This window comes from Hoplias malabaricus, chromosome 15 (assembly GCF_029633855.1).
Source record: "Hoplias malabaricus isolate fHopMal1 chromosome 15, fHopMal1.hap1, whole genome shotgun sequence".
Taxonomy (NCBI): Eukaryota; Metazoa; Chordata; class Actinopteri; order Characiformes; family Erythrinidae; genus Hoplias; species Hoplias malabaricus.
Window position 1 is genome coordinate 31459732 of NC_089814.1, and position 13226 is coordinate 31472957.

A 13226-nucleotide genomic window follows, 5' to 3' on the forward strand; every position below is an offset into this window, starting at 1 on the left:
GCAGGCATCTTAGCTTGCATAACAGACCTGGTCAATTGGTGTTCTTCAAGCACATAATATTGGGGTATTCATGTAGCATTCAAAAGCAAGGAAAGTATTAGGTTCCTCAGAGGAAGCACGTCTCCTCTATCATCTTAGTAGCGTGGTGTTATTAGATGAGTCTTAGCAAGCTAATGCCAGAAACTGGCAGGGAATACTGGGGAACCATTGAAGAACATAAAATAGTTTGAATATGGCTGTTAACTACATTAAGTTTGTCAGCATGAGACAAATAATATATATTTGCCTTGGTTTCCTCCCACAATCCAAAAAAAAAAAAAACATCAGTAGGTGGATTAGTGATTCAAATGTGTCCATAGGTGACAGTGTGTGTGTTTGATTCACTGCAATGGACTAATGCCCTATCCTGGCACTGCCATCGTGTCACACTTGTTTTAATTTACATCACTAAATACATGAATTCAATTTATCACTAGTACAACATCATTACTCATCCAAAATGTATTTGTGTGTAGTTCGCTAAATTAGTGCATTACGCTAATGGTTAATGCTCTTTTCAGACTTTTGACAGTGAGTTGATCAAATGGGAAAATTAATTTTGACCAACTTGATAATAACAGGTTTTTAGGGAAAATGATTATTTTCTTTGTGTTATATTTGTGTTGTGATTTGGATTATTTTGATTCAAAATTAGAATCACCATGAGTCACCTCAAGAAACATGATTTGTTTAATGATCTTTCAAACATCTTTCTACGCCATCTTTCAACCAAAATGATCCTAAGAAGTTACGTCTCAGGTAAGAATATACACAGATCCTTAAATATCGTTTCTCTGTGTTTAATAACCTCCTGCTGAATTTATAACTGTATACCAGGTGAATATATTCAAAGAAAAGGAGATAGAGGTGAAGGCATGCATTTATTAATAATGGGCAAAGTCAACATATGTTCAAACCAAGCTGGAACCGAATTTAATGAAGATCTTTCAGCTGGAGCAGTACTGGGAGTCTATTTACTACTGAAGCAGGAACTCTGCAGAGATACAGTCATTGCACAAAACTGCGTGGACATATTTTTCCTCTCCAAAGATTCGTTTGATGAAGCTGGATCATACTATCCGAATGACATGAAAAAACTGCTGGAGAGAGGCTCTAATATAAAGTTGTAGAACTGGATGCACATTTTCACAATGACTAGTTTTTAATTGATAGCAGTTAAAATGTACATTATATAGTGTTGTTATGAAATGCCATAATAAGATGTTATAAGAGGTTCTTGTTAAGATTTTTGTGTACTTAATGTCACCATTAAAATGTGAAGGAAAATGTGCCTTGTATCAAATCCCTGGGTGATTTTGAAAATATTTATTTATGTTTTGTCATTAAATGCTTTCAGAAGGTTAACAACAAATACTAAAATAAATTTTACTTGCAATATATTCTAAAGCTTTATGTCATTATGTTTATGGCATTTTTTTTCCTTCTTGTTGCTCCACAGCAAAATGCCTTGCCCCTAAAATTGTTTATTGAAATAACAAGCTCACATATGAACATTCTTAATGATATTATCACATGTACAGGGTGGGCCATTTATATGGATACACCTTAATAAAATGGGAATGGTTGGTGATATTAACTTCCTGTTTGTGGCACATTAGTAAATGGGAGGGGGGGGGCTTTTCAAAATGGGTGGTGACCATGGTGGCCATTTTGAAGTCGGCCATTTTGGATCCAGCTTTTGTTTTTTTCAATGGGAAGAGGGTCATGTGACACATCAAACTTATTGGGAATTTCACAAGAAAAACAATGGTGTGCTTGGTCACTGTATTCATTTATGAGTTATTAACAAGTTTCTGACCACTTATAAAATGTGCTCAAAGTGCTCTTCACACACTGATAGCAACACCGCAGGAGAAATGCTAGCACAGGCTTCCAGTATCCGTAGTTTCAAGTGCTGCACATCTTGATGGTATGGTGTGGTATATGGGGTACAAAGATAGTGGGGCCATTCTTCATCAATGGAAACCTCAAGGCCACTGGATATGTGAAATTGCTACATGACGATGTTTTCCTCTTTAAGCACTGAAGCTGGCACGTTCCCTGAGCTTTTCCAGCAAGATGGTGCACCACCACATTATGGGTGTCAGGTCAGAGCATTCCTAGATGAACAGTTTCCTGGAAAGTGGATTGGTCGTCGTGGACCAGTTAAATGGCCCCCGAGACCTCCCGATATGACCTCCTTAGACTTATTTATGGGTTAACAGGAGTGCGGATGGACGGTCTTGACAACTTTAAAGTCCAGAAGCAAACCTGTTACAACTACAACGCGCTCAACTTCAGAATCAGCTTCTTATCACTGGTAAAGACGCGGCTTTCCTCTCAATCATTCCCTTCACAGTGCTCTAAACACCACAGAGTTCAATAGCGAAGCAGCGAAGTGCAGCGAAACGAGACGAATCATTGGATAAATGCTGGGCTTTGTCCCGCCCATCGGACGCTGGGCTTCTGCATGATGATTGGATGATCCGTCTGAGGCTGAATCCCTTTTTGATTGACAGCGAAATGAGCGAATCAGCGATCCTTTGGTGTAGAGATCCGTGGGAGCACAGGCGGACACACTTCACTTGGGCCAAGGCCGTTTAAGCAACCTAGCTCTGCTGGCCATTGAGAGGACACTAGTCAAGTCCCTGGAAAAGACGCCTCGTTGGTACGACAGGGTCACAGATCATTTTCTTAAAAAGGAACGGAGGGTAGAATTTACGTATAAACAAACCGACACATTTTATGATGTAGGCCGAAATTGAGCTTCCCCTCCTTGAAAGACCAGCATCCGCCACTGTTCCAGAGTAATGCCTTTTTACCATTCATCCAGCTGAAAACAATAATTTCAAGGGAATGAATGAGTAAATTTAAGGGACACTTTAGTTAAATCGAGGAAACGATTTACTCAACAATCCACTGCTTTTTCATCTATGAATTCGTTAGTGTTATAAAATCCCTGCTTCCACTAATCAATCAATATTGCCATCTGCCGGCGACACATTGCCATCGCAGATTTAAAGTGGAGCCACAGATTGGGGACAAAAAAAAGTCTAAAAATGGAATAAAACTGAATATATAGACAGCTAGCAAACAGCTGTAGTGTAAGAGTCAAACAAGTCCATGTGTGTAAAAAATACTAAAACAATATTTCTGTTTTAGCTTTTCCAATGAGCCAAGGCATATCATTTATGAAATACGGACCAGGAGACCGGTGGAAGAGAACATTTACACGCTGGACTAAGACTACAGCAGCTACACATACACATATATTTAGTTTTAATATGTCACCATAAGTATCAAGGGACGTGCATATACATATCCTATATCTATTCGCCCTAGTGTTGTTGTGATGCTGGACATAACGTCATAGACCACTGCCAAAATGTATTTCACAGATGCTGAAGAGTAGGACAGCCTTGCTATTTAAAAATACATATATATATTGTTGCTGTCTCCAAATTAGCAAATTAAAATAGTAGAAAAGAAATTCAGTGGAAGTCAAGATAAATAGGTTTTATTTGAAGTAATTTTGGAGCATTTATATTGGTCCTTTTATGATGAAATGTTCATACTGTTAAAGGCAGCTGCTGTGTTCAAATGATATGGTAAACTGAAAATTGACAAAGATGAAGATACTTTTTTTTAATTGGACAGCAACAGTATATGAAAAGGTCACACTGTGAAGGCAGTCTGGATCAGTCTCCAGGACCACATCCCAAAAATAGTACACTGCATTAAGAGGTATATTCATTAGTACAGTATGACAGGTGGTTGGAGATGCAGATTTAATGTCATGTAATCAAGATTTATGAATAAAGGTAAGTATCAGACTGGCTCAGGCTGTTTTACATTTGCTGGTAGCCTACATTATTCCAAGGATGTGAATGATGTATAATTTGTATTGAATTTTTATTAGTAAATCTCTCAAAATTGTTATTAATTTAAAGTTGTTAATGTGATATTCATTTGTAAAGCTGCTTAGTTGCCACCAAATCTAACCACATACCTCTGAGATTGTTTAGAATTCAGAGACAGGTGCACATACATATTTTTACCAAAATGCATGTCCGGTTAAACTCACACCTGAACAGACTAGACCACAAGTTCAGGAGCTCTATTTTAAAATATCACAGATATTCCATTAAATATTGCCTGCTCTCACAATCCACACACGTTGGTAAGTGGCCTGGCTATACAGAGTGAGTGTTTAAGGAGATGACCCGTGATAAGAGTGGCACTCAGTCCAGGGCATGTTGGAAAAAACATGCGCAATGAGTCTTTGTAGGCTCCAGACCCACTGTCACTCTGTACGGGTTAAAGTGGTTACATACATTTATTAAAAGAATGAATAGACAGTCCATCCCAAATATGGCAGTCTAACATTTGGAGTCTTTTTTTTTTGGAAGAACAGTGCTGTCCAGACTTTAAAACAGTTTTGTTGGTTTCTCAGATGTTTTTCTTCCTTTGACTAATTCTCCTGTTGAAATCTTTGTTGTTTATAACATCATCCTCATTGTAAAGTATATATATGGATATAATGTGAATGTTTTTGTTATGTTTATATGCTGGGGTATTTTGCGGAAAGTAGTACTAGTTCAAAAGTTATTACTCTAAGAAATGAGGTTAATATCAGCTGTACAGTCTCTCACACAATTATTTCAAAACATTTTGTTTTGTATAATATTTAACTAAATGTTTAAAAAAATGCAGACTTCATAAAGAACATAATGTACATACATACAGAGGATACTATCAAAGCAGATTCAAGCAGATGAACTGATACTGACTGGTTTCGTATTGCTAGACTCTTTCACAATTAACATGGCCCAGCACCACCTACTACTGCAGGAAAAGAAATCGAACTGACATTCAAAAAGACCAATCACAAGCCTGCTATTTTGACATGAAAGAAGGAAGCAGTCTTTACTATTCAAATCAGACCAGTGGCAGAGCCAATCAGAACACAACTGGCAGAATCCTGACAGTGAGGCTAGGTTAGTGCATTTACAGTATATATATAAACTGGACTCAGTGATCTTGCTGTTTTCACTGGGAATATCCTTTGATCAGTCATGTCACTTCCTGATCAGCTTCTCATGCAATGAACAACCAGCCCTGTCTCGGAATTTTTCTTTTACCCTAGCAGTGTTTTGAGTCACAGCTTTATCACATCAGTTTTAGGCAGCCATTATAACCATGTTGCTCCTTTAACAGACATTGATAGGTATTAACCACTGTATACTGGGAACACCCCACAAAAACTTCCTGTTTGTGGCAAATTAGTGTAGGGGAGGGGGGAAACTTTTCAAGATGGGTGGTGACCATGGTGGCCATTTTGAAGCCAGCCATTTTGGATCCAACTTTTGCCTTCAGATGACCCTGTTGTGTTCTGTGAGATCTGTGATGCACAAAGGAAGGACTCGGACCACGGCCACTGCTGGTTCGGGTTCTTTAATACTGTATAAATAGACAAATAAACTCATACATTTCTGGAGTGAACATGTAGGCCTGTAGTGAACATATGCACTGCTCTCTCTCTCATACACGCAGGTTATCAGCCTCCTCCTCTCAATTAGACATTCACAGACTGAGGTTGCTACAGAGATGGCGCCAAGCAAAGCTACGTCTCTTAAAGAGACAGTGCACAATTAAACAACAACTTAAAATAAAAGGCACCCCAGTACAAATATAAAATCAGTGGAACACAAAACCAGTTATTTATATAAAAATCAGGATTTGGTGGAATTTTTAACAATAACATAAGTAGTATTTTTTAACTTGTTACATTCACCCCTCCTAAAATTCGCCAACATCCTGATTGGATGCTAAGGAGTTAAAAGTGCCCCATGCTGACATAATCTGGAACAAGTGAAAAGTTGTACCTAGTCTACAATCAACTTAAAAGTTACCTCAGGTGCAAGGATCAGGAAAGACAGAGGTTGATCAAGTCTCCAAATTTCCCTAGACTAATGTGATGCCATATACGCCACACAATACTTGTTCTCCATGAACTTATACATAGGCATTTTCAAAATGTACACAAAGTAAGTTTCAAATCTCAAAACAGGAGATATTTAAGAACATTTCCCAAAGGAAACATGTGAACCCTTCATAAATGGTCTCTGAACCATTGACTCTATCAGTCTATTCACTGATTTTACTAATCTCCCTGCACGGGTTCTAGTGTGACTGTCTACCACAGAAGCATTTGGTATGTACAAATCAGTAACTGACAATGTGTCTTCATGAGATGTATGTGCTGTTTCTGTTTGTGTCAAGACTGTGCTGGGTTCAGTGCTTTCAGTGCAAAGTGCAGGACCTGCTAATATCATCAGGAATGGTAGTGTCAGACTCAATTGATTCCTTAGTGTAAGAAAGCTGTAACTCATTTCCATCACTGGTTTTTGATAGACTCTCTACATCATCCTGAGTTAGTACATCAGACACCAAAACTGTGTCCCATCATCCTCATGATCCTCTTGATCAGACTCTTCAGTCAATGACTGGTCAGCTCCATCGACTTGCCTGCTCTGAAACACCCCAGGAACAGATAAGAAATTGACCTCCATCAGCAGGTTCCGGTGACCGACTCTTGTACGCCTAGCTGCGTCTTTAATTTTGCAGACGTGAATGCTAGGGTCTGCACTGATGACAGTGTACAGTTTGTCCTCCCACTTGTCTGCTAACTTCCTCTTGCCTCGTTCTCCCTTGTTTGCCACCACCACACGATCCCCTACGGACAGATGATTTCCCTTCATGTGCTTGTTTTACTGTTGGGCCTGCCGTTGCTGTTCAGCTGTTGAGTGTTTCTGAGCAATCTCCATAGCACTTTTAATATTGGAAAGCAGTGACTTGGCATATACATTGTAATTGACCACTTCTGAACTAGTCAAGACTCTTCCAAACATGATATCCACTGGGAGCCTAGGCACTCGCCCGTACCCTGTGGTTTCATGAACTGTTGCATTATAGGCAAATGTGAGCGTCTGGATCTGCTCTGGCCATTGAGGGGAAGAGTAGGGAGCATGTTACCCAATATGCGATTAAATCGCTCGGTGCAGCCATTGCCCATCGGGTGGTAGGGGGTAGTATGAGATTTCTTGACTCCAGCTAGATGAAGAAGCTCTGCTATTAATCGACTCTCAAAATTTTTGCCCTGGTCGGAGTGCATCCTCTCCGGAAATCCATATATGCAGAAAAATAGGCAACCTGTTTCGCCGTCTGGTTGGCACAAACAAAAGCATGAGACAGTTTTGTGAAGCGGTCAGTGACCACGAGAACGTCCACTGCTTGTTATCCTCTGCTGTCCAAAAGTCTAAGCAAACTAACTCCATAGGAGCTGAACTTTTGATGCTCTCCAAAGGTGCACGTGCAGCTGGTTCTGGTGTCTTCCCAAACACACACCTCTGACAACACTTGACATACCCTCTGATGTCTTTTTCCATATCAGGCCAGTAGAAACACTGTCTTGCCAGTGATAAAGTGCGGTCTTGACCTTGATGTCCAGCGAGGTCATGGATGCCTGACAGTGCCTTGCCTTTAAGACTACTAGGTAGGACAAACTGGAACCTTTTCTGCTTAGATAGAGGGTCTTTGGTTGCTCTGTACAGAACAGCATCACGAACATGTAGCTTGCCCCACTGCTTGAACAATCTAAGGACTTTAGAGTCAGCGCCCTGCCTATCTCGGCTAGATGGTCATCTATTGGCTATTGCAAAGGGTAACACTTTAGAGATGACTGGGTCCTCAGACTGACTCAACTGAAGCTCCTCCATGGAGAACATGAGTGATATTTCTTGGCTGCTTGAAAGTTGTTGGACATGCTGGGTTAAATGAACTGCTCTGGCTTCTGCTGCATCAGTCCAACCACAATGAGACAAAGGGCTCTGATCTCAGCTGCATCATACGTGGTCTTGAGCGGAGTATGATTCTCTGTTCTGCACATATGAACTTGGCAAGTGGCTCTAAAAACACCCTGTACAGAATCCTCCTCAACCCAGTTGGACTGCCAAATGAGGGTAGGGTATGGCTCCTCTAGCAGTCTCTGCCCAATGGGTTTGGCAAAGGGAATCCGACTCAAGGCATCAGCTTCCACGTTTACTTTTCCAGGTAGGTGTTTGAGATTAAAAGAAGAAGATGCAAGTTTTGAAACCCACTGTAACTCACATGCATCCAGCTTCGGCTTTGTCAAGAGGTAAGTAAGCGGATTATTATCAGTCCAGACTGTGAACATATTTCCTTTAAGCCAATGGCTGAACTTTTTACACACACTCCATTTCAAAGCCAGGAATTCAAGTCTGTGAGCTGGGTATTTCCGCTGTGATTTACTGAGAGTCTTGCTTGCGAAAGCCACAGGTCTTGCCTTGGATTCGCCCTTGGCCACTTGAGAAAGCACAGCCCCTAGTCCGTCTAAGGATGCATCAACTGACAAAATAAAGGGCGCATCAAAATCAGGATGGGCCAGTACGACACACTCCAACAGCATTGTCTTTAATCAGTTAAAAGCGCTCTCACACACCGCTGTCCAATCTGAATCCAAGTTTTCTGTACGCACCTTGGGACTTCTTATTTTTAGCCAGCTTGCCTCGCCTGTTCTGCCCAGCAGTAAGTTCAAATAGGGGTTTTGCGATGGAGGAACAATTGGGTATGAAGTGCTGGTAATAAAATACCATGCCAAGAAAAGATTTGAGCCTCTTAACAGAAGGGGTAGCTCCATCATCCTCCATGAGGTCCTGCACCCATATTGCTGCAATTATCTCCACCTTGGCAGGGTCAACAGACACACCACCACCATCAATGATATGGCCAAGGAACCTGACTTGCCTTTGTAGCAAATGGCATTTTTTTGGAGCCAGCTTCAGGTTGTTCTCTCACAACCTCTGGAGCACTGCTCGCAACCTGGAAAGAGGCTCACTTTCTGATGATGCAAAAATAAGAAGATCATCAAGATAGCACAGAAGTTTTGAAAAGTTCATGTCACCAAATATCCCAAGCATCATCCTCATGAAGGATGCTGGACTATTACAGAGACATTGTGCCATTTTATTGTACTCATAAAGCCCATGTGGAGTTGTAAAAGCTGTGTATTTTTTGTTGTCTTCATGCATAGGGATGTTATAAAACCCAGATGTGAGGTCCATCGTACTAAAGAGCAAGTTACCACCCAAGTCAGACAGATTGATGCGGCAGAGGATGTGCATCTTTTAGAGTTCTGGCATTCAACCATCTGAAGTCCGTACAAATCCGTAGTCCCCCATCCTTCATCCACACCATCACTAAAGGCGATGCATACTCACTTAAGGACTTCCTTATGATTCCTCTTTCCTCCATTTCAGTCAGAACTTGCCTCAATCTTTGATAATGGGCAGGAGGCACTCTCCTGTATGGAAACTGAAAGGGGCATTCATCAGTGAGACAGATGCGGTGTGTGTATCCCTTGGCCTCGCCACAATCCAATGGATGCTTGGAAAAAACATCTTGAAATTCAGTCAACAGTTGGACGAGCTCAGACATACAGCCACTACTTACTTGACATGAACTGATATCAATATCTCCAAGTCCAAGGTCAGACAGGCTTTTGTCTTGAGTGTCAGAGCGATCCTCAGAGGAGGTGTCAGATTGTTGAATGTCTGAGCGGATGTGCAATCCTTGGAAAACATCTAAGTCCTCAGCTGCCAAACAGGGTGAAACATCTGCTAACTTGCTGTTCCTTTTTAAAGTGACAGCTTTGTTAGATGGGTTCACGACTGTCATGGGTACCCACCTATCTCCCCACAAGGGTGTAACAAGGCGACCGATGAGAATGCCTCTTGGTTTGGCTTTGGAGTTTGTCGGCTCAACTATGATGGTGCTACCAGGTGACAAAGGTACACTGGCGGGTAGTCTACCCCAGACTAAGTGTTCATGTTTAGGGAGGAGCGTGACAGTTGAGTGAGCTTGACAGTGCCCACCTTACTAGGAATACTGCTCCCTCTCCAGCACTCGACACCTGTAAATATGTCGCTGATGGTACATGCCATAGAACCCGAATCTAACATTCCTTTAAGCTGCACCTAATGATTGATAAGAACTTGAGTGTAAAACAGCTCCCTGAAAGCTTGCACCTTCTGGGTTGCTTGAACGATTACTGTCGACCCCTTAGGAGCATTGGCACGACTGTCTTCATATAAATGTGTCAAATCATCTTTAAAGAGGGATTCATTCATAGCACCCACACCTCCCCTCTCCAGATGCGAGTGATCTAGGTTAACTGTTGATTCTGACGGGAATCACCATAGTGAGGCTGGGGACAATGACGCTCAGTCTGCTTAGGACAATCCTTTTTCCAATGTCCAGAAGCAAAGCATTTCAAACATCTGTTCTCCCATCTGCAATGAGACAATGTAGAATGTTCACAAGCGCCACAAATTCTAAACACTCTTCGGAAAGGCCCTGCTACTCTGCTGTGTGGTTCTACCAACCCTTGTGTCTGCTGCGTGACTAGTCTATCCAACAAAGATACCAAGCTCCTCATGCAGTCACTGTCTGTACTGGCACGAGCTGGAGTCAAGGGAGGTGGTGCAGCTGTGCTCGATACATCTACCTCATTAACAGGGCACTGAGTATGAACTTTACGTTCGACTGTGCTTGGTTTCGGAAGTCTCAGAGCTGCTCGAGTTTTTTTTTTCTTGCATATGGTCATCAAGTCGCTCTAGAATTTCACAGGCTGACCATTTTTCTGCAGACTTGAACTTGAAAACACCTGCAAGTGACTGGTCTGGGCAATGTTTGACGAACATCATACTGACCTCGTGGTTGGGGTCCCCAACAGAGCGACCCTGTCTTTTCAGGCATTCGCTTGCAACGTCCATGGTTTTGTTGAGCCTCATCCAATATTCCATGGCATCCTCCTAATGGAGAATTCACTTATTCATAGATCAGGCATGGGACATTTCCCCAGAGGTAAAAATATACAGACATGTGACTGCAATAAACAAATAATATAGAAAACATGTGACTGTAATAATCAAATGATATAAAGATATGAGAATTATTTTAAACAAATGAGTTTTGTGGCAGAGGATATTAGAATGGTGAAAGGTACTTGAGTTCATAACTCAGGCGTGAACTCTGTAGAAAAAAAGGAGAATGGTGTAGCATGAGACTGTCTGGTACGGTATGATATACGACATCGTTAGAAGATAACGATACCTTCTTAGTTGGACTACTATGATATACTGCATCTTTAAGGAGACAAGGGTACCATTTAATCGGGGTCCTATGGAATACAACCTAATTAAAAAAATGGGAGGGGCGAGATGATCTCACCCCAAAAAGTGTATGTAAACTGTGGTTTTCAGTATCTCATTGTGAGTGAGTCTGCAGGAGGCTTCTGAGACTGCTCTCCAATGCTTTAAGAAAATAAAGAGCCTGCTGATCTTCCAAGAAGTCGTCTTCATCTTTCAAGTATTTTTAAAAAGAACTAGAAACTTTTATTTGAACTTATTCTTTTAAGTATTATAGTTTAGACTAGATATTAGATTAATACGTCGTGGTAACGACACTCCCCTGACATGGGCAAAGTATTGTAGAAATCAGCCAAGGGCATGCTTGAGTATGTCACTTCACTAAAATGTTGTTTCAGAATGTCAAAGATAACATTTGGATTTGTAGTGTGGTCAACAGATGTGTTGTTACGCAGCTTTATCTTCACTACGTCTCTGTAGGCATGTAGTGAACATACACACTGCTCTCTCTCTCATACATGCAGGTTATCAGCCTCCTGTTAGCAGAAATGCACATGGCGGGCGTGCAGCAACAGAGCACATATCTCAGTTAAAACTCGACAAAGAACACATTTTACAAGGTTCACTTTCAAACTGCTACATATTTAAACGTTCACAACCCTGCTTCTAGAGTTTAATACTGCCCATTTTATGACAAATTCATATTTAATTTTATTTCATTTTCATGTGTATTTATATAATTTAGAGAATATTTAGAAAACCTCAGTCTGTGAATGTCTAATTGAGAGGAGGAGGCTGATAACCTGCGTGTATGAGAGAGAGAGCAGTGTGTATGTTCACTACAGGCCTACATGTTCACTCCAGAAATTTATGAGTTTATTTGTCTATTTATACAGTATTAAAGAACCCGAACCAGCAGTGGCCGTGGTCCGAGTCCTTCCTTTGTGCATCACAGATCTCACAGAACACAACGCAGAGTATTTATGGGTTAACAGGAGTGCGGATGGACGGTCTTGACAACTTTAAAGTCCAGAAGCACACCCGTTATATAGTGCATATTTATTCAATGACATGTACACACAACAGTATATATATGATCACTTATTTTTTGACATTTTAGAGGAAGCTGAGCTTTTCTGATCGCACCCTTCTACTCATGTGTTTACCTAGCTTCACTGGAAGTAGGAATCCCATCATGAAATTCACAGTTATACATTTTATGCAGCACAACATGTCCCTATATCTCAGCTGTGGGATGGGGTAGGGCAAAAATTACCACACCACTGTCTTCGTCAGGACCTCCCTGACACACGGTGTGGGTTTAAAGAAGATCTGAGGAGGTCACATTTTTCACCCAAAAAAACACTAAGGGGGTACCCCTCTGTGTTTTTTTAGACAAAATTTTTGACCGTCTCAGATTTCTTCCAAACTCACGATGTTGATTAAGCAGGTCCTGACTTACACAGGGGTGTGGTTATTTTTAGCTTATCTTATCCCAGAGCTGAGCTATGAGGACTAACGTAACTATGATTTTTTCTTAATAGGTTTATTGATGTTAAATATATTGGAATTAAATTTATGAGCTTGTTATACGTCCAATAAAGCAAAGTACAGATGCAATGTAGGATATATTGGACTGACTAGGCTTTTCTGATCGCACCCTTCTACTCATGTTTTTACCTATCTTCACTGGAAGTAAGAATCCCATCATGAAATTCACAGTTATACATTTTATGCAGCACAACATGTCCCTATATCTCAGCTGTGGGATGGGGTAGGGCAAAAATTACCACAGCACTGTCTTCGTCAGGACCTCCCTGACACACGGTGTGGGTTTGAAGAAGATCTGAGGAGGTCACATTTTTCACCCAAAAAAACACTAAGGGGTACCCCTCTGTGTTTTTTTAGACAAAATTTTTGACCGTCTCAGATTTCTTCCAAACTCACGATGTTGATTAA

At 41.0% G+C, this 13226-nt stretch overlaps 1 protein-coding gene across 1 annotated transcript in view; it reads left to right on the top strand.

The window, feature by feature from the left end:
• LOC136668067 (potassium voltage-gated channel subfamily H member 7-like) overlaps positions 1–1418 on the top strand; it is a 47425-nt gene extending 46007 nt beyond the window's left edge. The window contains exons 36-37 of the mRNA XM_066645313.1: positions 695–798; positions 877–1418. The gene's annotated coding sequence lies outside the window, so the exon portion shown is untranslated. The remainder of the gene's footprint in view (positions 1–694; positions 799–876) is intronic.
• Positions 1419–13226: the final 11808 nt, after the last annotated feature.